The sequence below is a fragment of the Melozone crissalis genome, unplaced genomic scaffold, assembly GCF_028551555.1.
Source record: "Melozone crissalis strain CALT ecotype California unplaced genomic scaffold, PUWL_Pcris_2 ptg000016l_1, whole genome shotgun sequence".
Lineage (NCBI taxonomy): Eukaryota > Metazoa > Chordata > Aves > Passeriformes > Passerellidae > Melozone > Melozone crissalis.
Window position 1 is genome coordinate 26,877,389 of NW_026535794.1, and position 24,274 is coordinate 26,901,662.

Here is a 24,274-nt window from a genome sequence, read left to right on the forward strand (position 1 = left end):
TCTCTGCTTGGCCCTTGGGATCAGTTGATTTTTCTTAAAATGTTTGTAACTTATCTCAAAACAAAACAAAGCAATACAAGCCACAACAATTTGGAGTGGAAATCCACCAGCTGCTCCTATGAAGAGAGCCAGCTTGAGCATTTCCAGTCCTCCCTGCGAAGTTTGTGTTCTAGATTTGCTGGCAGTTGGCTCAGCATGCTGTTCTCTGACAGCATGCTGTTCCTCTGGGAGAGTACACCTAAAATGATGCAGCACCCAAGGCACTTGTGTGATGTTTAAAATTGTTATGAGCAGTATAATCTGATAAAATGATACTGATAAAAGTACCATTTAACCATGTTGTATTATATGTCTACCAAGACATATAACTTTCAGGAGACTAACTTTCAGGGAAACGAGTCTTCCTCTTTTCCCCTCCCCTTCCCTCCACTCCATTTTTTTGAGAAAGGGTTCTGTTAGTGCTATGTTTTACTGCTCTCTTGTAATTGGGTTATGTGAGAAGCATTTCCTCCATTTCAAAAGAGACAGAGATATCATCAGTCTTTTGACTGGCAGAAAAATCAGATTCCCTCTGGCATGCCACAGTGTGTGTGGCATTTGCAGGCAGTGGTGCAACTTCCCTCACAGTGAATAACTGCTTCCTTCCCTGGTTGGGGAAGGAAGGAAGGAAGGAAGGAAGGAAGGAAGGAAGGAAGGAAGGAAGGAAGGAAGGAAGGAAGGAAGGAAGGAAGGAAGTGCCCTCTTTTGCCAGAACAGCCATATTTCCATATTTCCTTTAACGATGTTTAGGCCCTTGAAAACCATATTCTGCAGTACCACCAATCCCACCAGCGAGGGGTTTGGAAATGTGGGGAAAGGTAGCAAATTGATGTCCAGTTTCCATTCTCACCTTGCCTGTTCCTTTCTGCTACTGCCAGGAAAGCCCAGCGGGCCCTTCAGGTGTTTTTCCTTCACTCTACACAGGTTCCCATATTCCCTGTCTCCTCAGAAGTCTGTTAAGGCTTCAGCTGCTGGAACAAGGAGTGCTGTGCTCCTGGTAGACCCCTTGTTCTTGCAGGAACAAAACTGAGTTTGCCTACATTGTTAAGAGAAGACTTCAAGGAACTCTGCCCTAATAGATCGTAATTCTTTACAGAATGAAAATATTTTTGCTGCCCTTTCAGAAATGTTTACATGTTACCAGTATAAAAACAAAGCTTCAGTGAATTGGAATGGGTTTTTTTTTACATTTACTTAGATATATTTTCCCCTGATGCTTTTAATTAGGAAAAGCAACTAAAATCTAAAATAAAGAGTTCTTTCAGATAAAAACACACACACAAAAAAGAACATTCTGTTACACAATTTTTGGAAAAAAAGGCAGCAAAAACTGAACCTTTCTAAATTTATTTTTTGATGAGTCAGTATTTTCACACAAAATAACATTTCCCAGACAATTTCCTAAAGGGGTGTAGAGTCTTGGCTAGATCGTGGATACACCTATTCCTCAGTATTGCACTAGTCCTCAGTGTTATCCAGGTTTATCTGTAGAATTAGTTGATTAGAAAATATTTTAAGTTCTCTTCTAAAATATATACTGGATTTTGAAGGTTTTTTTCTGTATGGAAATGCATCTGCAGATATTAATCTGTACCCTTTTCTATTCAACTTAGCAACCATATCTGAGACTATATGTTTAAAACAGAATAATTTAAATAATAACAAAGCCCCCTGCTTGCTGATTTTTAACACTGGAATGTTAGTAATGACACAAAACTGGCTTGCTGTGCTGCCCCTTTGTGCTGCAGTCCTGATAGGATGCCATGATGAGCTTACTCTTTTAAGCCTAAGGGCTTAACATTAGCAGCATATGACAATTTCCTTATCATAGTCTGCTTTGCAAAGCACTCAGGGAGGAGGGAGTGGACTGTCATATATGGAATGGTGTGGTAATTAAGCAATACTGTTCAAGCATGGAATGTGAAAAAACCCAAGGGTTTCACTGTTAGGCTTCTTACATGATTGCAAAACATGCCAGTGCACAGCTTCTTTGCTGTGCAATAAGGGACTTTTTATTTTTGAGAAAAAAAAAGAAGCAGTTATTAAACTCAGCATGGAGACAATCTGAAACAGGATCTTCATCAATCAGATTAACTACTTTCCAAGATGAAAGTAGACGAGGCACAGTGTGAGCCTGAGAAGATATTTATCAAAACCCATATTAATAACCGCTTTCAGCCTTCTCCTGACAGTTTCATCTTAGCTTCCATGTTTAACATTTGAGTATCATATGTTTTTGTCAGGATGAGGCTGCTAAGAGCATCAATTAATTAATTCCTCTGAAGTATGGTTTGGAAAGGTAATAAAGTAACATTCCCTAAGGCCAGAACCAGTAATGGTAAGCAGCATTCTGGTGCTGTGCAATTCGTTACTTCAGAAAGAAATTAAAAGCATGGAATCATTTCCACTTTTAAAAGCAGAAGATATTCAACTTTATTTTAATAAAATTGCTGAGAGGGACCCATTTTTAAAGTAATATTTTCAAAGCTGATAAAAAACATTGCTGCTTTTTATTTGTTTTATTTTAATAGGAAAAAAGTAGAACGCCTCTGGCAAAATAAAAGGCAGAAGAGATGACTGGAATATATCTTAACACTGGTATTTATTTGCTATCATTATTATGATTTGCCTTGTTATTTGGGTCTTACTGCTCTGTTCTGGAATTTTCACTGTGGGGTGAAGGAAGCCTGCTGACAATACAGAGAAATTAACCCTCTCCTTGTTTCTCCTAAAATTCACACTGGGAATTTCAAGTATACAATAACTAGTCCATCCTTTCCCCTGGTTAGAACCAGTGAGATTCTTGTTTCTTTAACTCTGTAGGAAAAGAGATGTTTTGTCTTGTAAGGAGTGGAAGAAAAGCAAGGATAAAGAGCTGTTTGATGACATAGAAAAACACCAAGATAGTATTTTTTTAAAAATCAGAAGCAGATAGTTGTTGAACTTGGATACATCGCTTTAATCTTGTGAAATACATGCAGTCTTTTACTTCCACATCCTTTTAGTCCAACCACAAACAAATGCAAAAAAGACATATGTATGTAAGCTGTTGACAATAGTAGCTCTTTTCTTGCTGCCTGTGGGAATGTCAGCCTGTATAGTTAGTGTGTCCTAATGACTGCATGAGCCAGATCAAAATATTCTGCTTGCTAGTTACTAAACAAATGTCTCCACACACATTTTATATTAATGTATTTCAGTCTGATCTTGTCAGAGAATAAGATTCAGATGTTCATACTTTAAATCTTGTGTGTGAATTGTGTAAATGTGTGTCTATGATCCCTTTGCCTATCACTTCTCTTTTATAGCTTTTGAGTCTTTTGACTACTCAGTTTGGGGTGATTCTGAAAGCATTTATGTTCATGGGAACTGCTCTGCCCTCCAGGATAACTGGAGAAGCAGTCACTGAAGAATAGGCTGAGAATAAGAAACTTGGTGAATTTTCATAGAGACAAACAGGACAGGGGTGTTGTCTCTTTCCCCCGCTGGAACATGTCAGAAAACCACTCCCAAACAACAAATGCTCTTGACATCCTATAAGAACTATGTTGATTTATGCTCCTATTCTACATGGTGGGCTTCATCTGGACACCATCATTCAGAGACAACAGACCAAAAGAGCCCTGAGTAGCATCATCTCCCTTCCCCAAGAGCGGAGGTCAGTAGCCTGCAAGCAAGGCCTCCCAACAGACAGTGTCATCATTTCCAAAATCAACTTGTTTATAAAGAATATGGATGCTTTTGTCATAATTTTTTAGATAGTCCAACATCCATAAAACCCCCCTTATGTTATGCAGGGTGAAGGCATGCCTTTGACCTTCTATAACCTTCAAGAAAATTACACTTTTCCTCGTTCTGGGGAGGAATATCTATCTACTTCATTGTTAACATTGGAGTGAAAATGTCTCAGCTATCCCTTTCCTCAATCAGAGAAGCAAGGTCTTAGATCTTATAGAATATGGAATAAAAAAACCCAAACCCATCAACAAACCAGCCAATCAACCATGGTATCTATATTCATCTGTAGGTTTTGCACCTTCATTCTGACAATGCATAGGACCGGTCATCAATAATATCTGGAGATCCATTCTGTAGAGACCCTATGGCACCATCCAGATACGCTCAAATAACTTTGCAGGATCTGCAAACAACTTGCTACGTTCTGACTCTAATTAACAGCTGAGCAAAGCATTTAGCATTTGCAGCAGAAAACTCAGGCTGGAAAATCACCTCTGGCAAGTAGGGATCTGTGTCAATTCCCCTGGCCATGGCCAATCTTAGGATCTGCTTGTTCCTTGTCTTCTGAGAGTTATTCCAAAATGGCCTGCCTGTACTCAGATTGCTGATGTTTATCAGCCTTTTTGTTGCCCTGGGAGGGGGAATGGGACTCAAGTAAATGCAAAAAAGGGGAGACAAAAATTGGAAACAAAGTTAACAGAATGTAGAACTTATAGAAAAAGTTTGACTTACACAATAGATAAATTCCATTAGCTGTCTTCCCAGCTGTTGAATGTTTCTATTTGGTTCTCTTTCTTTATTAACTGATATTGTGGAGGAACTATGCTTGATTGGCGAAAATGAAACAAATCTAAAATTTTTCCCCATAAAATAAAATATAACTTTCAAATTTACAGGCAGACTATGCTCATATACAAGGTCAGGAGTGAGGGTGGAGACACAAAGTTATTCTCTGGCCTATCAGATGAACTGGTATGAATCAGATCCAAAGTCCTGTGGAATTCCTCTTTGCTCTTCTCCATAAATAAAATTGCTATTTATGTATTCAGACCTAAATACCTCTGCAGAAATATACAAGTCTGAAATGGTTTGGTGCAAATTCTTTGCACCATTATCTTTTCTAAAGTGTAAGGTAACTGTAAGTGGATTAGGGAGCATTTTCTATGTAACACATGGGGACTTTACCAGGAGCGTGAGAAGATTGTTTAGCAGCCAGCCAGAACCACCAGCTGAGGTCCCCTGATTTGCATTCAGAGGTTACAGAGCATACAACTAGAGGAGGATTATGGAATTGAAAGGTCTTAGGCACAAGAAGACTGAGTCTATAAGTGCTGTAAAGAAAACTGAGAAAAACTCAGGAAGCTGAGAGTTGAAACAAAACTAGTTTGTCTTATGTTCTAATTTGGCTTCAGAGATTTAAGGGGTTATCTCTGCTAAACCTCATAGATTGTGGCTGAACCCTCTGAGTGTCAGAAGATCTGCTATTACTGTCTTCCCTGCTAGGGTGATTGTTGTTGCTGGATAAAGAAGGTGTACATCAAAGCAGAAGGATTAATGTGATTTAATACCGCTATTCAATCTGCAATTCTGCACATGGAATTGATTACTTTGGTGTTTACAACTGTGGAAACTTAACATTTGAAAATGCACAGAATTTTTTCATAATGTAGTTAATGTTAAAGAAACATCATCAAACTAAGGTTACGTCCGCATGCTAAGCTGACCAAATGCTGTGTGACCATGCTGAAAATTAAATTTTGGTAGGTGAGATGTGTGAGGCACAAAAATGAGTATACTGCTTAAGATCAGTATAAAACATTGATGCTAAGAATAGACTCTACGTTGTAACTGCAGTTAGCATTGCAAAGAGACTTGTAAAATAATCCCAGCCTACAATTTATATTACAACATCCTACAATATCCTGGGATTCTGAGACCTTTTTAAACAAAAATTTCCTTTCATGAAGTTTTGTGCTGTGCCCACAGGGTCACTGGGACAGGTCAAAAACATGATTAAAAATATCCTCTCTTTTTCTCCTTCTCTGAAAATATTTCCCAACTGTTTGCTGACTATCAGTTTTGGTGACTTTGTGTTACTCCCAAAGCATGAAGAATGAAACTGAAGACCAACACAATGCTATTAAACACACACAGACAACTACAAAAAAGAAAAAGGAGAAAATAAAGCACTTCTGCAATCTCTTACTATCATTGAGATGTTGAGGTTGTATGTGTATTACGTGATCATGCATGTGGGTAGCAGTGTAGTTTTACCTAGTGGATCCACAACACACAAATACTAATGTGTCTTCATAGTCAATGACTACAGTCTGACATCTCCAAATTCCTGACCATGATAATGTAGGTTATAATTCCTTAGAAGACCTGAATGGATTTATTGTGTTTAGTTTTTAATCTTGTAGAGATCCACTGATATTCAGGATCATTAGTGTAGCGGTGTTTGTATACTCTGCTAGTAGATAAATTCAGTCTGTGGTGATTTTTGTCCACATCAAGTTACAGTGTTTTCTCGGGTATTTAAAGCAAATCTGTGAAGCTCCTTTCTGAGGGTTATCATTCTGTCTGAAAACCTTCTGACTGGCAAAGAACATAATTTTGCTGAGTCAAAATGGATGCTTCCTGGTAAACATCTTTTCCCCAATACTGTTTAAAAATTCAGGTTTGGATGAGTCACTCAGGGTGGCCATACCTTCAATAAATATTGTACTGCCCTATTGCCATAATAAAACACATACTTTGTATAAGCTAGGGCTTGCTAGGTTCAAGTTTTAGTCTTACACTACTGTCCCACTGGTCTCTCTCTGAGATTTCATCCAGAAAAAGGTCTTCAGTTTTTCCTGAACATTTGCATGGAACTGTTTTCAGTGTTCATGTCCTTGGGCTGACTCTTAAGTGGAAGAGAGTTTGTCTGAGATAACTGGACTGTACTTGTTGCTCGTACAGGACTTTCTGACAACTTTTCTTTCCACTTGGACTTTTAAAATTATATTTCTGCCTTTATTTTTGTTTAATCTTTATTTTTAATTTACTTTGTGCCATAATTTCACTACTCAGGACAGTCTATGTAATCCACCTGGTGCCACTGTGGTTCCTGCTCTTGGTTTAGCCAGGACAGGGTTAATTTTTTTCACAGGAGCCATGATTGGGTGGTGACTCAGAGCCCTGTGGGCATATCTGGGTTGGTTATTCCACAGAAAATACATCACTCCTGGGGGCAGAAGGAAGGGACTCTGCTTCTGGGAAGAGGGGCATAGCTTTGGGTGGAAGAGGGTGGGGAACCCTTTAGCCATTGTTCTTTGTCTTGGGGTCAAACTGCCTTGGGTCAGACTGAGTGAGAATTTTTCATGTAAATCATCATGTAAATCGTCTCTTTTGTAGACTTTCTGTTATTAGCATTGTTGCTACTACTGTTCATTTTCTTATCTCATTGCTTTTTCCAGTAAGTCATCCTTATCTCCATTTGTGATCTCTGCCTTTTGTCTCCCACCAGAGAGGGAGGGTTTGCGGTTTCCTTTGGAGAGTACTAAGTTGGGCAATACCATTTCCTAAACCATGACAATTCTGTATCATGACTCAAATAAAGGTGAAACTGATGAGGTCTGTGATTTTGTATCATGTCATTTTTAAGAGCTTCATGTACCTTTTTTTACTTCCTGATGGTTTTGAAAGCTTAAACAGAGTTTCTTTATCCTTTTGCCTCTAGTGACCTATGGCAGTTGTGCTTGTTCATAACTACATGCTCAGAATGACATAAGTCCCTTTCAAATGTCATTTCTTATGGTCTGCACATGCAAGTTTCATATATTCAATTGTAAAGCTACAAAGAATCTCCTTGATGCCATCTGACATAGGAACTGAAGGTTGTCCTATGTTTTTGGAGTAAATATGTCCTTTAGCTTACATTTACCAGTAAATAATGTGTGGCCAGAGAGGAATAGAATTTTTGAAAATAAGGATCTTACAGAAACATTGGCAGTAATGAAAACAAAATTTTAATGTGATATGCAGTCTAAAAGATCCATGTTCCCTATAATTCTGTAGAAAACAATTATTTTGTATTACTGAACTTCTGAGAAAACCTTACAGATTATTCTTCCTGCCAGAATCAAGAACAAAATATAAAATGGAATGTCTCAGCTGGTCATTTGAAATTGTGTTCCTATCAGTTAATGTATTGGAATTAGACTTAACTGTATGACTTTATTTTTAAACAAACTATCAGTCTCCCTTAAACACATTTTAAAGGTAGCTGGAGACCACTTCGGATATGTCCTGGCTGAAAACATTTCACCTGAAGGAATTAGCCCATGCTCCTTGCACCCAGCATTATAATTTCATCTGGCAGATATTATTTCAGAACCAAGTTCTTAATGAGATAAGGTCGAGCCAAACATGGATTCAGGGTACAAAAGAATTTAATAATCTTTTATTCATACTAGTGAACATTTGCATATACTTTATGAGAACAGTTATTACAAGAAACTTTTCACCTTCTAGCATTCTTTAAAATATTTTGGCATTTAGATATTTCTAAAAGATCCATAATGTTTTTATTTCTGTTTTTTTTTCTATATTTAAATTTTTGTACTCATGTATTTGGATTCAAATTTTTGTCAAAATAATTGCATTATGTCACACATAACTAAACATATTTTATAATCTAAGGCAAGTAATAGTAGAATACTGAAGATTCAAAATTCTCATGTCTAATCAGTGTAGGTTAGAACAGTCAAATGTTTTAAAATTTCAACCCTGAAGTCCAGTCATCCCTTGTGTTAGTGAATTGGGCATATTGCAGTTCTTTTACACCATGTCACACAGGGAATAGTACTATTAGCAATATGTCTGCTTGCTCTCAACTTCGTAGCCATGATAAAGGCTGAGGGCAGTTTTCAGCTCAATTTCAGATGAAACAAAGAGATTTAAACAAAAAACGTCTTTTGCAGCCGTATCATGTACACTGTCTAACGTAGCTGTGAGTATTTTCATTACCCACTTAATGGAAAGGATTTAGTTAAGATTCATCTTGCCTTGGTTACATGTAATGCATCTGGCCATATTTGAATTAATTGTATAAGTCCCATTAGAGTCAATGAAGATATAGCCAATACAGTCAATGGCATCTAGAGAGCAGTTAATCTTGTCCTAAATTTGATCAGATGAATTGTTCTTTAAACTCCATTAACTATATTGATTATCTCCCCAAGAATATAATGGAATTCAGACAGTAAGTCTGCTTTGGACAGGCTAAATGGTAGATATCCAGAGTAAGAATTTCATATTCTCAGCCATTGTGCTCTGCAATGAATCTGGTTGAAATACTGGTGACTTATTTCAATTTAATTATTGGTGACAGCATTTCAATTTAAGAATAATATTCAGGTTACAAAAAACTTCATAGAGGAGTAGAACTTTATATTGCAGCTCTGGCTGCCTAAACAGCAAACAGCCTGGAAGAAAAGAACTGATTTCTGTTTGCTCTTTTGGATTTGTTGAGAAGCCCACAAGACCCTTTTCTGTCCAAAATCTCATAGTTGTTCAGGGTAGATGTTTACCCTCAAATCTGAAGGGACTGTGGCCACTGTCTCAATGTTTGGTATGTGTCTTGTTCAGAACAAATGGCCTAACCATGCACCCAGATCAGCAGGTCACTCACAGCTACTTCACTGTCCTTCACTGCTGACTTGCCTTCTTGTACTGTGTCATCTTCATAAATTCTATACCTACAGAGCCCAAAGAAATTACTGTAACTGCCTAATAAGCCATCCTGACAGACTTGGCCCTGAGAGTTCCCTGAATAATAGCTGCTTGAACTTGGACCACATCTTGATTTAAAAATTGGTGAAAAATTATCTATCACTGTCATCAATAAATAGCTCTAGCTAAAACCTTCCCCCTTATTTCCCATATGAACTTTTCTAGCCTTTACAGTGATCAAAGCAGTATGCTAGAACAAAAAGGTGTCCATTACCATGTTTCTCTTTCTTTAGTGTATAATTATAGATGGAACAAGATAAGCAAGGTCTTTCCTGCTGACTAGATATGTATGGTAGCTGGCAGAGTACAGTGTCCTTTTCCAAGCTGTCTTTGTGGAACGGTTTCATGTCAGATAAATAGTTAAATATTTATCCTAGAGGCACATTGGGTCTTTGTTTCTTGTTTCTCAAGAGAATGCAGCTACTACTGGATCAGTCTTTAAGTAGCTGTCCCACTGGGTTTTTTATATAGAATATCACCATGCTGAAGAAAGGGTTTGATTGATCTTATTTCCATAGCTAGGATACTCAGCTGGGGTATAAAAATGTTCTTTTCTGAGCTGGGCAAAAAAGGGCCTTAAACTGAGGACCCATATATGCAGGTAACTGCACAACTACTGATCTATTACTTCTCTGGGTGAGATCTCTTTTCTTTTGTGGACAAAAATCCAATATACTTAAAGACTCTTTCCAAGGCAAAATTCCTGCCACATTCATTTTGAAAATTTTAGTCTAGGGGAAATAGAATTTTCATCCAGAAGAATGGCTGTCAAAAAATTTTCAACCTGTTGCTTTCAAGCTATAGCTGTGGATAACAATTCCCTCTTTAGACAGAGAAATTCCCACTGTTCTTCTGTTATTTTCTTGGTCTTGTTTGTCCCCACAGTGGGTGTAAGGAAGCAGATGAAGGCAGAGTGTTTTGTTTGTTATTTCACAGTCACTTCTCTCACAAATGTTTTCTCTAAATTGTTAATTCCTTGTTTCGGAAAATTTTCTATTTCCAATTGCAAACAAATTCTACTTTTCCTTTAAACTAAATTCAAGATAATTGCTTCTCAGGTGAATATCAGAAGAGAAATTTATGATCAAAAGCAAAATTATTTCCTATCCCAATTTTTTCAAGGCATATTGATATATTCCCTTTTGGGGAAAAGCTTAATTCAAAACTCCCCTTGGAAATATTCTTACAGTTAAATGCTGATACTGGTACAGGCACTATATAAAGATATGGTGCCACCCTTTGCCTCAGAACACTTCCAATTTGGTCAGACAGTGAATTCACAAACCTACAGGGACAGCAGTATGCTAAAGCATGTGTAATTATGTGCAAATATATATCATGTTTCTATGCCATATTTTACTTTGTATAAATATAAGTAGCTTCTTCAGTGTCCAGGCATAACTTTGCATTGCCTTAAAAAAAAGTTAGTATTCCTGGTGCCATAGAATTACAGAAACAAAAGAAGAGCACAAAAAAACCCAACCAAACAAAAAACCAACCAAAAAAAATCATAGAAGTACCTGTTTTTGCAGTCACATTCCTGGCTGTGAGGGGATAGGGCAAAGGGAGGTGCTGTGTCAGAAGTCAGCCCTGACCTCCTGTGACCAGGCCAAGGACCTTTCATGTCATCCTGCTCAGGGAAATGCTACTGAGCAGATTAGGCCAAATGTAGAGTTCTGTCTGCTGCACTGAAACCTGGAAAGTTATCTGTCCATTCTAATACTTTATCACACAAAGTTCTAGGACCTTTTGGAATTTTCTCTCCTACAAAAATGAATCTTTTCTAACTTTGCAGATTATGTTGATTTGGAGACAACAGCATTTATCATCTTAATTTTTGACTGGAGATACTTTTAGTGGGGTTTTCAAGGAGGATGGTTAATATGCTATCGCTGGTAACCTGCATTATTTTTCATTAATATGCTGGTTACATCACAGCATGCTTGCATGGTGTAATTCCCTTTTCTCTCCATTCCTCCAAGATATTTCTAGCACTTAGGTTCTCTACTGCAATACAGTCCCAGATAGAGAATCCTGTTATTCCAAAGGTTTGGTGTAATGAGAAAATCTTAAAGAGGTTTTTAAAGTCTTTGTAAATAAGGGTAGATATTACACCCCTCAGCATGACTGGTGGAGAAGTGAATAATAGAATAGTTTCCAGACAAATTTCAGATAAATTTCAGTTGTTAATCAATTTAATATTTTCTATTACTGCTGGTAATCTTTGCATATTTCAAGTTAGTCTGTTTTGGTACATGGCATTAAAAAAGCAGTACTTCTACTGTTTATTTTAGCCTTAAATTTGCCTTGGTTTGCCTTCTCTTTACCCCCAGTTTCCCCTTTTTGTGCCTATTCTGTTTTCATTCTCTATGAGCAGTTCTGAGCAGGCTGATGGACCCCTCTGGAGCAGACAAAATCACACCTGAGACTTAAAGGTTTATTGGTTTGTGCTCATAATGAGGTGGGGTTGGTTTGACAGCTTGAATGAGCTGGGGCAGGCATGTTCAGCTATCTGGTTTTGGTGAGAAGATGTGAGAAGGGAATATTGATAATATAAAGAGCTTTTAATACTGGTGGTGAGTTGTGGGACAGAATTCATGCAGAGATTGAGTCTAACAGCAGAAAAAACAGTATGGAATAAAAGACACTGAGACCCTTGCAACCCATATATATAATGAGAAGAGTTTTTGTGCTGTGTGACTCTCCACAATTTTATCTGAATTAATAAATTGCAGAGTAAGGACATGAGGAGATTCATTGACATGATGCCTCTCCTGTGTTAGGGGACAAAACAGGGTCTGTAAAACCCCTCTAAAGAAGTGGGGAAGTGTTTCAGAGTAAATCAGAGAATAAAGGAACAACAAAGAAACAGCAGAAGCTTTTGGGAATTAAAATGAAAATACTTGGTAGAAGAGAAAGCAAACAGTGAGGTTTTATTAATATGTGGTGAAATATCCTGTCACAGTATACTGTATAGTTAACCTTTCTGAACCTCTGGAGATTTATTCTGGTTGGCTACATGTGAACCATTTAGCAAAGCTTAGAGATAAAATAACTAACATTACAATTGAACACCACTTATAAACATCAAACTCAAAAAAACTGTAAAGCCTTTTCAAATTTGTAATATTTTTTCCTTTTGTCATTATTCTCAAAATGCATGAATATACCTGTAAGTATTAACTGAATCTAATCCAGTTGTTAGTTTTTTTTGTGGATGTGCTTTAAAAATTCTTCTCCTGTTGATTTTGCCTTCATTAGTATTTTTGTAGTCTCTCCTGCCATAACCTGAGCAAAATTTGGGCATTCTCTGTGCATTTACATATCTCAAAATTGAATACCAGGGATTCACATTAACATATTTTGGTAACAACTAACCAGTCCCATGAAGCCACAGGTACATTTGAGTTGTGTAATATTGATTAATTTTTGCTTTTCTCTGTTATCCATGACCTGCTAGAACTTCAGACCAATGTGTAGGCCTTTGCCTTTAGCTCATGAAGGCAGTGTTTTGAGGTGTAACGAGTAGTTGGTTCAAAATATTAAAACCCCCTGAGTACTGTGTTTGGTATGTGTACAAATACAATCTTTTATATGTGCACTAAATTTCAAAACCATTATTTAACATTTGGATAGAAGAAGAATCTATAACTTTACATCTCTGCAGATTCTGACCTGGCTTTACTGTGGCTGTACAGGGCAGCCATAGCAGAGTGTCAGTACTATCCAGTGTGGTCATGGGCTCTCTCAAAGTGTTGTTATGGTATCTTCATGTTGTTGGCTGGCTTTCTGCTCTCCAGCCAATGAAACAGACATTACACATTCAAGCAGGATTACACATCTGGAGGTCTAGGCAATGTACAAGGGATCAGGCTTATTTTCTTACAGCAACTGTAACTGAGAGGATTACTAAAGCACTGAGTTGGTGTCAGAGACTAGGATTTATTCCTTACTACCTCTATCACTTTGGGCAATTCACTTAATCTCTCAGTGCTTCAATTCTCTGCTCAGAAATGGGCACAAAAATGCTTCTTACCTTACAGATATTTCAGATGGATCCACAGCAGAAAGAAACAACGAGGGGGTGATTCTGTGTTAAGGGGCACTCAGGAGCTCATCTGCTGCTCTGACAGGGAGTCATGAGAGCTGTGCTGCCTTCTGGGAGCTGAAGTATGAGATGTTGTCCAGAGAGTGCCACAGCTTGTCAAGAGCACAAACTTCTCTCCATTGCTACCCTTTCACGTGGGAATAAACAACACTGCAAGCCAGGACCTGGACAAAATCAAAGAAAATGACAAAGTTCTGGATGTACAGCTAAAGTATTGGTACCCAGGTTCTATTTTCTTGCATTTTACCAGTTAGAGAAAAGGGTGCAGCCAGAGACAGACATATTATGCAAACAAACTTCTGGCTTAGTGGCTGGTGCTGTCTTGAGGGTTTTGGCTTTTACAACAGGACATTCTTCTATTATTATAGCCTATCAGGGAGGAATGGCATACTTCTGTCTAGAGGAGGCAAGGGAATCTTTGATGGTGGGATGTCCAACTCGATGATGTATGCTTCAAATGGAAGCACTTAGGGGGCAGGGCTCAAAGATTTGTTGTTTCTTCTAACTTGATATCAACGTAGAAGACCATAATGGGTTATGATGCCCCATTTTCTTGGTTAATCCATAAGCGAGGACAGAAGGAGGAAATGGGTAACAGAGGAGGGCATAAGGTGAGAGCAGGTAAGAAAGGATTTTTCTGAGATCTGAGAAATCAAAAATTCTGATAGTGAATGACCCAGGAACTGAGGGCTAGAGGTGTCTGTGGGGTTGTTTGATGGAAAGACAAGACAGCATAATCTCCCACAGTCCCTCCAGAGCTGAATGTCCAGAGCAATCCTCAGCCACCCTTCCAACAGCGGGAGAAGTAACAGAGCCTGCTCAGCCTCTTGGCTTTCTGCTGTTCAGTCATAGGGACACCTAGTCACACAGGGTGACTTTGCCACCTGCAGAGAACTGTAACTTAGTGACCCCTGAACAAAACCAGGACAACTTGTACTGTCAGGTTCCCAGGATCTCCAAAGATTTCACAGCTTCTCTGGGCATCCCATCTACAGCTTTATTATTGCTGTTATTAGAAACAGAGAAAATGTCCTTACCTCAAAACACTTTGAAAGGCATAGCAGTGGGCATTACTTGACTTGCCCCATAAAGTCTGGATTTGGGACTTTCTAATTGCACATTCAGAGATTTCAGATTTACCAACTGGACATCTTGACTGTCTTGGTGTCAAGGTAGAATGAAGCTCATAAATTGAGTATAAAAGGAAATCTGCCTCACTGAAAATTGTGTGAAATCCTCTTGTGTCTGATGTTACAATCATTTTTCATGAGGAACAACCTGCCACACTACAGAGAAAATGAAGATGCAAGACTTTCTGGTGGAAACAGTAAGTTTACGGAATGAAACTCTGTGTCTTCGCCTCACTGTAGTGTCAGACTACACTTTCTCTAGCATAGAAAATGTTCTCATAAATTGTTCAAGTAAACTTGGAAGTTTACGACAGAAAATAGCAAACAATTGAAAGTAGAAAACTGTGCTTACAGTTATAACTACAGTAAAAGTTTGAAAAAGTAGGGTCTATAGCAAAATCCTCTTTTCCATATTTTTTAAAACAAACTTTTCATTTAGTTACATTAACTCATAATATGTCTTCTTTAGATTTGTGGTGACCTCACCTGAGATAAGTATTAAAATATTTTGCTTATAACACACCAAGCATTGATGCCTCTTAAAATTGATTAGATCCTGAAATTTGTGACATACAGTGAAGGACAAGAATTGTGAATGTGTGGCTTTGAAATTATCATCTTCTGAGTTGCCCTGATTGGTGAAAAGTCAGACAAGAAAGAGCACCACTGAAGTAATACATTCCCCCCTTACCATGTCCTCATTTTGGTTTTCCAATCTCAAAAGCCAGCATCAGGGTAAATTTTAATATTAATGTAGTTTGCTATTTGGTTAAGTAGTTTGATTCCATCATTAATGGAGGTGTTTTCTTTTAAATTTATTGAACTTTATCTGACCTAATGTTACAAAGAAAGGACATGGCCTAGTCCACTCACCGTTGTATGTTGGAGATGATGATGGCTATTTCCATGGTCCATAGGGAAAGAAGGCTGTTTTCAGAAGCTTACGTTTTTTCTCACAGCTGTTTGTACATCTCATATATCAACAAAAAAGCTTTTCTGAGTTAGTTCAGCCAAAATTTGGGTGACTGACTAATAGTCCTGCAAAGAGTCAATGGAATTTTGGATGGTTTTATTTTAACTTATTAATGAACAATGTTAGAAAAGCATGCCCAAACTTTATTTAAAATGCTTCTTGTTTTGTTGTTCATAATTCCCATTTATTAGATATACAAAAAGCAGAGTGGTTGGAATATGCTCTGGTTTTTAAGGAAATAGGTGGTGTATAAAAATTTCTTATGTGCATGTTTTCTACTTTATTTATTTATGAAATGAAACCTACAGTAAGTGAAATCTTATTGGCAGAACAAGTACACATTAAAGGCTTATCAACAAGAGCCCTAAAGGATATTTCTATTTCTTTCATTTCTTTAATTTCTTTGTATTTTTTAGTACATTTTCACTGCATTTATGAAGCAATATTTTATATCACAGACTGTGGTAGACATAGTTTTGTACCAGTCTTAAAGAGCTCAAATCCAATTAAACTGTAATGGGCATGGTCGTTGCATGTGATCTATAAAAATTAGAAATAAAAATTTGCACTCAAGACGTATTTTGGTCATCAAGGGCAGGTAAATGAGTATTTTGGGATAAGATAAAGCTCAGGATATTAATATATTATAGAATATATATTTGACATTATGGATAATATATCATGTATACACATAACACATGCATTAATATAATTTTTATAGACTATGGAATACAGAATGCTCAACATGAAATTCAGGTAACTGAATTACTCAGACAATGGCAAATGCCCGCAGAACAGTAAGAGTTAGACAGGTCTTGTAAGAACACTACATTTTTATCTGCCATCTCTCCTTTTTCTGTGGAAGCTATAAGGCACCTGACAACCACTAAAGGATCTGAAGAGAATGATGGAGCTGATGTTCAAGCATGCTTGAAGAAAATGGGAAATTACTTTGTTCCCTTGCATCTTTATACACCTCAGGTGGAGTTGGCTGGGAGAATGGAGAACGTATGCTGTAGTACCAAAAGGAATAGCAAGGAAAATATTAGCAATAGCAATAGTAGCAATAACATGATATTTTCTGTAAGTCCTTTAATTCCAGTGGTGTCTCTGAGATGATTTACCTGTTTAGGCCACTTTCCAATGCAGAAGAACACTTTCTGTACCTTCAGTTTTAGATATTGTCTCCAGGCCCAGCTGAAACATTTCTTGGAAAGGTGACTGAAAACCGAAGAAACTGACACCTCAAATTCCACTCACCATCAAGAATCACATCTTCAAGTTCTAGGGCTACTAAAAAACACGTTCAAATTTAAATCAATTGAACAATCTTCTCTATTAAAGAGAAGGGCAAAGAGAGTCTTCTGGATGACAGGAATACATTGCAAGCTATACCTGCAGTTAAATCATGTTTAATTCCTCTACTATTGAATGTTGTGTTTGGTACTAGAACTGCAGTTGGTATTTGATACCATAACTGTATTGAATCTAGTTCTTTGGTGAAGTTGGTTTGAATCTAGTTCTTTTCCTATTCATTGCAAACCAAAATTCGTAAAACTAAGCATTTCTTGATGACAAGTTTTGTTTCACTTGTAGTGATTCCTCAACTTCTCCAAGCTCTTTTTACATGTTATCTTAATATTTTGATGGCTGTATTTAAAGCAAAATTCTTAACATGATAAAGAAATAATATTCTTGGACATATTCAATTAATCAGATTGAAGCTGGGAAAATATATTAACAAAAGACAATTGGCTTCTTCCACTGAATTTTAAATAGTCATTGTCATTTTTATCAAGAGATAGTTGGGAAGAATTCCTGCTTTGTTCCTTGTTAAAGATGTTCAGGATATGTAGAAGTATCAAAACAAGCAAAAAAACAACCTCTCTCCCCCATCCAATAAAACACCCAAAACACTTCAACACCTTATTTCAAAAGTGAAAGAAGAAAGATTAGCTCCTGAATATATCAAAATACTATCTTCCATGCAGAGCTACATTTTCCTTATATAAACTTACGAGTCTGAGCATAAAGATTCATTTGAAATCTTCTAACCCATAGTTTGCATATTCATATACACAATGTACACAATGCAAGTATGGTAAACGTTCTTTTGAGCAAGACAGAGGAAACCCAATGTAACATGGACAAATGTGAGTGCCAGCAGCCACTGAGGCTGCATAGCTAGTCAAACCAGAGGATTCAAGAACTGTGGATGTTTTGTAATTAGCTTTTTATCTGGAAGAGTGGACTGTAATATGTACAAAGGAAGGCAACTGCAGACATAATGTCCACATATCATTACTGTCCACATAAATTATTTAGCAGTAAAATATGTTCCCAGCAGTTTCTCAGGTCATTTACAGCAAATTAATGAAGCAGATTTAGCAGAGAAAATCATAAACCCAGTTAAGCTGACACTGGCAACAAGAAGACTCTCATTCATTTGATACACAGAGGTTTAGGACTAAAGGACCACTGAGATAGATTAATAAATATGTGCATTATTATGATAGCAGAAAAACTTTCTCACTTCTGCCCTCCCTCACTTCCCTTTATTTTGATTTTCTTCTGCAGTTAATATACTTTATCTTTCAGAACAATTGGGTTCTGTTCTCTGTTACAATATGACTTGCTCTCAGACACTGAGCTGATGGGTGACCTAGAATTTCTCGAGTGCAATAGCAGATTTATCTCTGCCACATTCAGAGACTGTATGTGCTGCTAAGCTGGGGGTAAAGGAGAGCTTGTAAAATAAATTTCATAGCAGACTATGACATTATGAGCAGATCTATGCATGTTTAAGTTGTTTGCAGCTCTCTTAAGATTTTGGCTGGCAGGCAGGTGTAAACTGCAGAAGGTGATAAATGGATTCCTTTCATCGACTCTAACTTGACTGCCCTTTGAGGCCACCAGCAAGCCATGCCTGAAGACAGAACATTATTCAGTCTCAGGAAATGATGATCTGCATTTCCAGTCGCCATCTGGTGGTTTCCTGTACAACAACAAGTAATTTGGAAAGGAATCTCTTAATGGCAATTCTGATGTCATGAGGTTGTTTTTGAGGATTGCAGCGAGTGCAATAAGCATTGGTGTGAGCATTTCTCAGGCATCCCAATATGGGATGTGTGTGTCCTAGACATGAAAAAATAACATCTATTTACAGATCCTAAAATGCATTTCTGAATGTATATATATAAGAGATCTTGTTCTCATTAGCTGAGAATTTCTCTCCTGTTAAGCACTTGGTAGCAGTAGAAGAGTCACAGCATATTCACTACTGTCTGAGAGAGCATAGCCTTCTGGCAAGCTTGACTTTGGTGATCACATTGAAATATTTTTCAACATATTGCTTACTTTTCCCCCCCTTCATTTCATGGAGATATTTTTCTGGTTTTTTCAGTGTTGACATGATTGCTTAAGATCAGTTCCCTTATATTTACTATTTGGATAACTGTGCACAGAGTTTTATAGCCTTTCCTCTTTTGTCACGAAGTATCTTGGAAGCAGAAAGCACTTTTTTTGGTGGAGATTACCTTCTCTGTTGGTATTGAACAGGACAGCCACAATTCTAGTCTTCAATAACATGATGAAGCCAAAAGTCCACTGAAAATCCTCTTTTCTTATGGGCAGGTTGTCAGGCCTAGATATGCAATTAAAAAACCAAAGCACAATCTCCAGCTGAATGTTTTACTGGACCTTAAGTCCTTTAGGAAAGATAGAGATCTTGAAGAGGATTGTTCATTAGTAGGCAGTTATTAGAGGACAAAACTGATAAGTCATAGCTAGACTATTGATTTACAGTCAATATAAGTAGCATAGGCCTTTATCTAGTGAAGACCTTGTGGGAAACCTGGAGGGGAGGCAAGGGACTAACCATTGAGGTTAGAGATGTGGAATAACAGTAAAACAGATTTGGTGGGACTGTGTGTGATAGCACTCTCCAAACTGGGAGAGTTTTGGTAAAGCCTGGAGTGATAGCACTCTCCAACTGGGAGAGTTTTGGTAAATCTGGATTCAAGGCAGAAGCTAAGCAATGGGAAAATAATGATAAGATTATTACTAATACACAATATTTCACCACTCTCAGATAGTGAGTAGTACTAAGCATATGGAATGAAAAAACACACAACTGCAGCCTGCCTAAGACCATATTTATTCAGATATAGTTACTTATGATTTTAGCCTGAATAAACCTTTTTTTGACACATTGTTCTGCTTCCAATTTGTGTACAAGCTTGGAGATATTGGTACTCTTATGGAGTGTGGAAAACTGTGAATGAGCACAGTATCTGAATTTGGAGTGAAGGGAGTTTAATGATGTTTTGAGAGAGAACTTGGTTATTTGCAATTAAACACTACTGACTCTGTTTATTGTCCAAATATTTTTGCATAAGTTACTACAAGATCTTATCAGTGTAAGAAGTGGAGCAAATAGGAAAAACCTACATACACATAATATAATTGTGTATGTTTCTTGACATTCATTATCAAAAATAGTAATAGGCTTTTGAAAACAAAAATATTTAGAAAATAACAGAGAAAATCAGTCTGTAAATAGGTAGGCACCTTGTATATTGGTATAGTGTCAATATATATCAGGCTTGATGTGATTTCTGAAGAATAAAGTCTTATCATTTAATAATTTTTCTGCTTGCTCCTTTTGCATCCTAGCATAATTTTACTTTTAAATAATTTTCAGTCATAATTTATTGAGAATCCTAATAATATTTTGCTCTTTCACACTGATTCTAACAAGGTTCTGACCTGAATCCTCATGTGTTCCACATCATTTCCTTCTGGAGATTACCAGGCCAAGCCAAAGAGTAAATGAGTTGTAAGGTCAAGAGTTTCTTACTGTGAGACAACTGCTGAATTCCTGGTAGCTATGATTGCATCTTTCTATTACACCTTAATCACTATTTGACAAATTTCAAACAGAGATTGATAAATTAATGTGACTTATTTTAATTAAGGCAATATGTTGCTTCGCTACTTGAATATTAAAAATACACAGACCTTGCAAATAGTAAATATGTCTCAAAAGGATGGTAAAATGATGGAGCTTTAATCATGGGCAACTTCTGCGGATATAATATATCTTCTTTGATTTAAGAGTGGGTGCAAATCATTACCTCACAGAAACAGGAGAGGAAAAGTAGATTTGAAACTGATATTATTATGGGGCTTTTTAAATCTCCAAATAAGCATTTAAAGCCTTTAGAAATAAAAATTTTAAAATCTCAGAGGAGAGTTTAATGACTTCACAAATGTTACTATAAAATATATTTTAAAATCAATAGCTCCTATTCTTTTTACTCATACTGTTACATTGCTAACACTTGAACGTAGTTGATGTAAATGGCTATGTTCTCTTCAAGAATAATCTCTTTTGTGCAGGTGTCTGGGAACAAAAGAGTCAGATTCAGAAATCCTTATTGTACACCTTATTTCTGATATTTCTACCAGAAGTATTCTTTGTACTTAAGGAAACACCCAAACCAATACAAGCTGCACGGTTTTAGTGAGGTTATGTTAAAACACACCAAGTTCCACAGCAGTGGAAAAAAGAGGGACAAGTTTAATACTTGCAGGCCACTCTAAAAGAATAGGTATTCATTTAACATTCAGCTTGGGCAGTAAAAATAGAACAAGGCTCTGACTGTGCTTCTGTATCATCTAGAGGAAAGCATAATTACTCTTTCGCTACACTCACTATAGGAATACCTGCATGTTCAATTACCCATCAAAACTATGCATTATATTAAGATCTCAGGCAACCAAGGCCGAAGCCTTATTTAATTCATTTTTGCCAAATCTCAGGAAAATGTTTTTTTGCTTCTATCTTGCAGATGCAGAAGGTTAAATACAACCTCTATCCAAATTTGCATGGCCCTTTGTAAGAATACAAGGGATACATGGGATGTGTTGTCTGGTTATTCTTTGTTTTCTTAGCAAGATAAACATTGCATTTTCTAGAGATTAATGTAAAACAACCACCTTAATGAAAAATAATTTTTGCATAATAAATGAAGTTGATTCAAAGCACAAGACAGTAAAAAGATGTAAGTTTGTGATATTGCTTAGGCAAATGGCTATAAATATTAATTTCTAATGTAAAGGTTTGTTTACATTGCATCAAGATAAACAAGAGATGTCTTTAATGTTGTCAGACTTCTTGAAAATCCAGTGAGCTGCTGAAATAGTTCCTCTGAGAATATACACGATAATATCAATTTTCATTCAAGTCTGCTGTAATCCATGTTTGCTTTAGAGATTATAGACATAGTTGATGTGAGAATGAAACACCAAGTGTAGGTCAGATGATGATTTAAGTTACTAAACCTTTTTAGCTCTCTTTCTATCAAATCCTTCAGTAATATATGAACTCAAACATCTATAGATTCTAGTACAACAGTACAATTTAATCCTTAAAACAGGTGGGCCTAAGATTGACTTTGATATAAATGTACAAGCAGAGTTTGTGCATAGATATGAATATAATTTCAGTGATTAGAATTCACAGGACATCCCACTGAAGATTAATCTGGAAATTGAGCATGTAGGGCATAGTTAGAGGAAGTCAGTTATTGAAATAAAATACATTTTGAAAGTAACTAAGATGTGCTGATGACACAAATGATAGGGGAGGCATGTAGAAGGAGAGAAATGTGCTGCCTATTTTGTAAGCAACTGAGTGATAGGAATGTCCTCCATTCTAACAGTAAAAATATTATTGGAATAAAAAATACAATTTTAGGATTTGCAACTAGGAACAACAAATAGATATGTCCTGTGGTCCCTGTTATCTAAGATAAATGCTCCATTCACATTTTCACCTTGGACTCAAATCAAATTCAAAATACTTTCATATCTTGAGAGAAGCCAGTGGACTCCATTAAATGACGAAATGCAAAGCATTTCTCCTAACTGTGGGTTGATACTAGATATATTTTTTCCTAGATTTTAGGAAGTACTAGCACATACTATCCCTGTTGTAAAAGCTTCCAGTCAAATTGCAGTTTTCATGTCTGTTTCATAAAGGATTTCATGTCTAGCACTGTACAAAGTGAAATCTTACTGAGGAGGTATCAGCACTGCAGTGGTTGGAGCAACTTGGTATCTCAGTTAGCTGCTCTGGGGAATGTTTAAACTGCAGATGTAGCTTGGATCAGAGCTCTAGGAATTTCCCGGCTGAAATGGACTTGTGAGCACTGGTCTCCTTGAAAGAAAAAATGAAGAGAGGAAACCAGTAGCAGGTATTTACAGAGTGATTTGCAAATACCTGATAAATGGTATTAGGGCTCTGGTACAAAGTCACTCTGTTTGCTGTATTTGCTGTCTTAGGTGGCTCAGCAAACAAACTACTGAGAGATTCTGCAGTAAACAAAAGATAGATAGCAATTCAGAAGAACCTGGAGAAAAAGATGAGAGGCTGAGATGAGGATTTTGAGGTTATATAACATTACATTTTTACTTAGGGGATACTGATGATTATGTGTTCAGTGCTGTCATCTCCTTTAGTAATCAGTTGAGTGGTAAACCTCATTACTTTGTGCATACCATAAAGAATAGCTTTCTGCTTCATGATAACAAACAATGCTTTACACTCTACAGAAACTGTGCTTATGTTTTAGAACACGATTGGTCAAGGCAACAACTTGAGATGAGGAGGGGTGAAGAATGGTGAGATAATGGACAAATCCTGTTTTTCAAACATCAGTACAGGTGGTAACGTTGAAATCCTAGAAAATAGGAAGAAAGACTGACCCAAACATACTGAAATTAGGCTCACATTTGTATGACAGCAATGCAATGATCTTATAATAAAGTATTAATACTGTCTGTAGAGGCAGTTGATGCGTTCCTGGGCTGAATTAAGAGCCCAAGGTGAGAAGTGCTTGTGACTACTTCTAGTTTCTTAACAATGCAAACATAATGTTTATGAAGGACTGAACCTAGGCACTACACTTCTCCTCAGCTTCCCTGTTTGTGAGTACTGCAGCCAGCAATATTGCAGCCAGTATGGAATCCACATTGTTCATCTAAAAATAATATTTCAGCAAAGTCAGCATTTGGACAGCTGAATGTAGTCTGAGCCTTGGTGTTGTTCGGAAGGAGAGTCTATAGTGGTTGTAGTATTAGATACAATCACTTCTCCTTGTATAAGGAAGGCAATAGAAACATCCTTAAGTTCTTGAGTTACTTTTCCTTTTCCCAGATGATGGAGTGCTGCACTGTGTTGTGTTATCAATGCACAGAGAGACTGAAATTGCATTGGCTTGCTTTTCCTGCTGTATTTCATAGTGCTGTCTAAATTGCTTTCTACTATCTCTCCTGTCTAGACTGTCTAGGTTTCTTTCTGCCTTGAAAATTTATGGTTTAAGTTATTTTGTCCCCATCTAATTGTATTAGCCTGAATTTTTCTTTTCTTTTTCTTTTTTTTTTCCCTTTGTGCCATGACCACATTTCTAAATCTTGTACACTTTTTTTCCCCTACCATGTTGT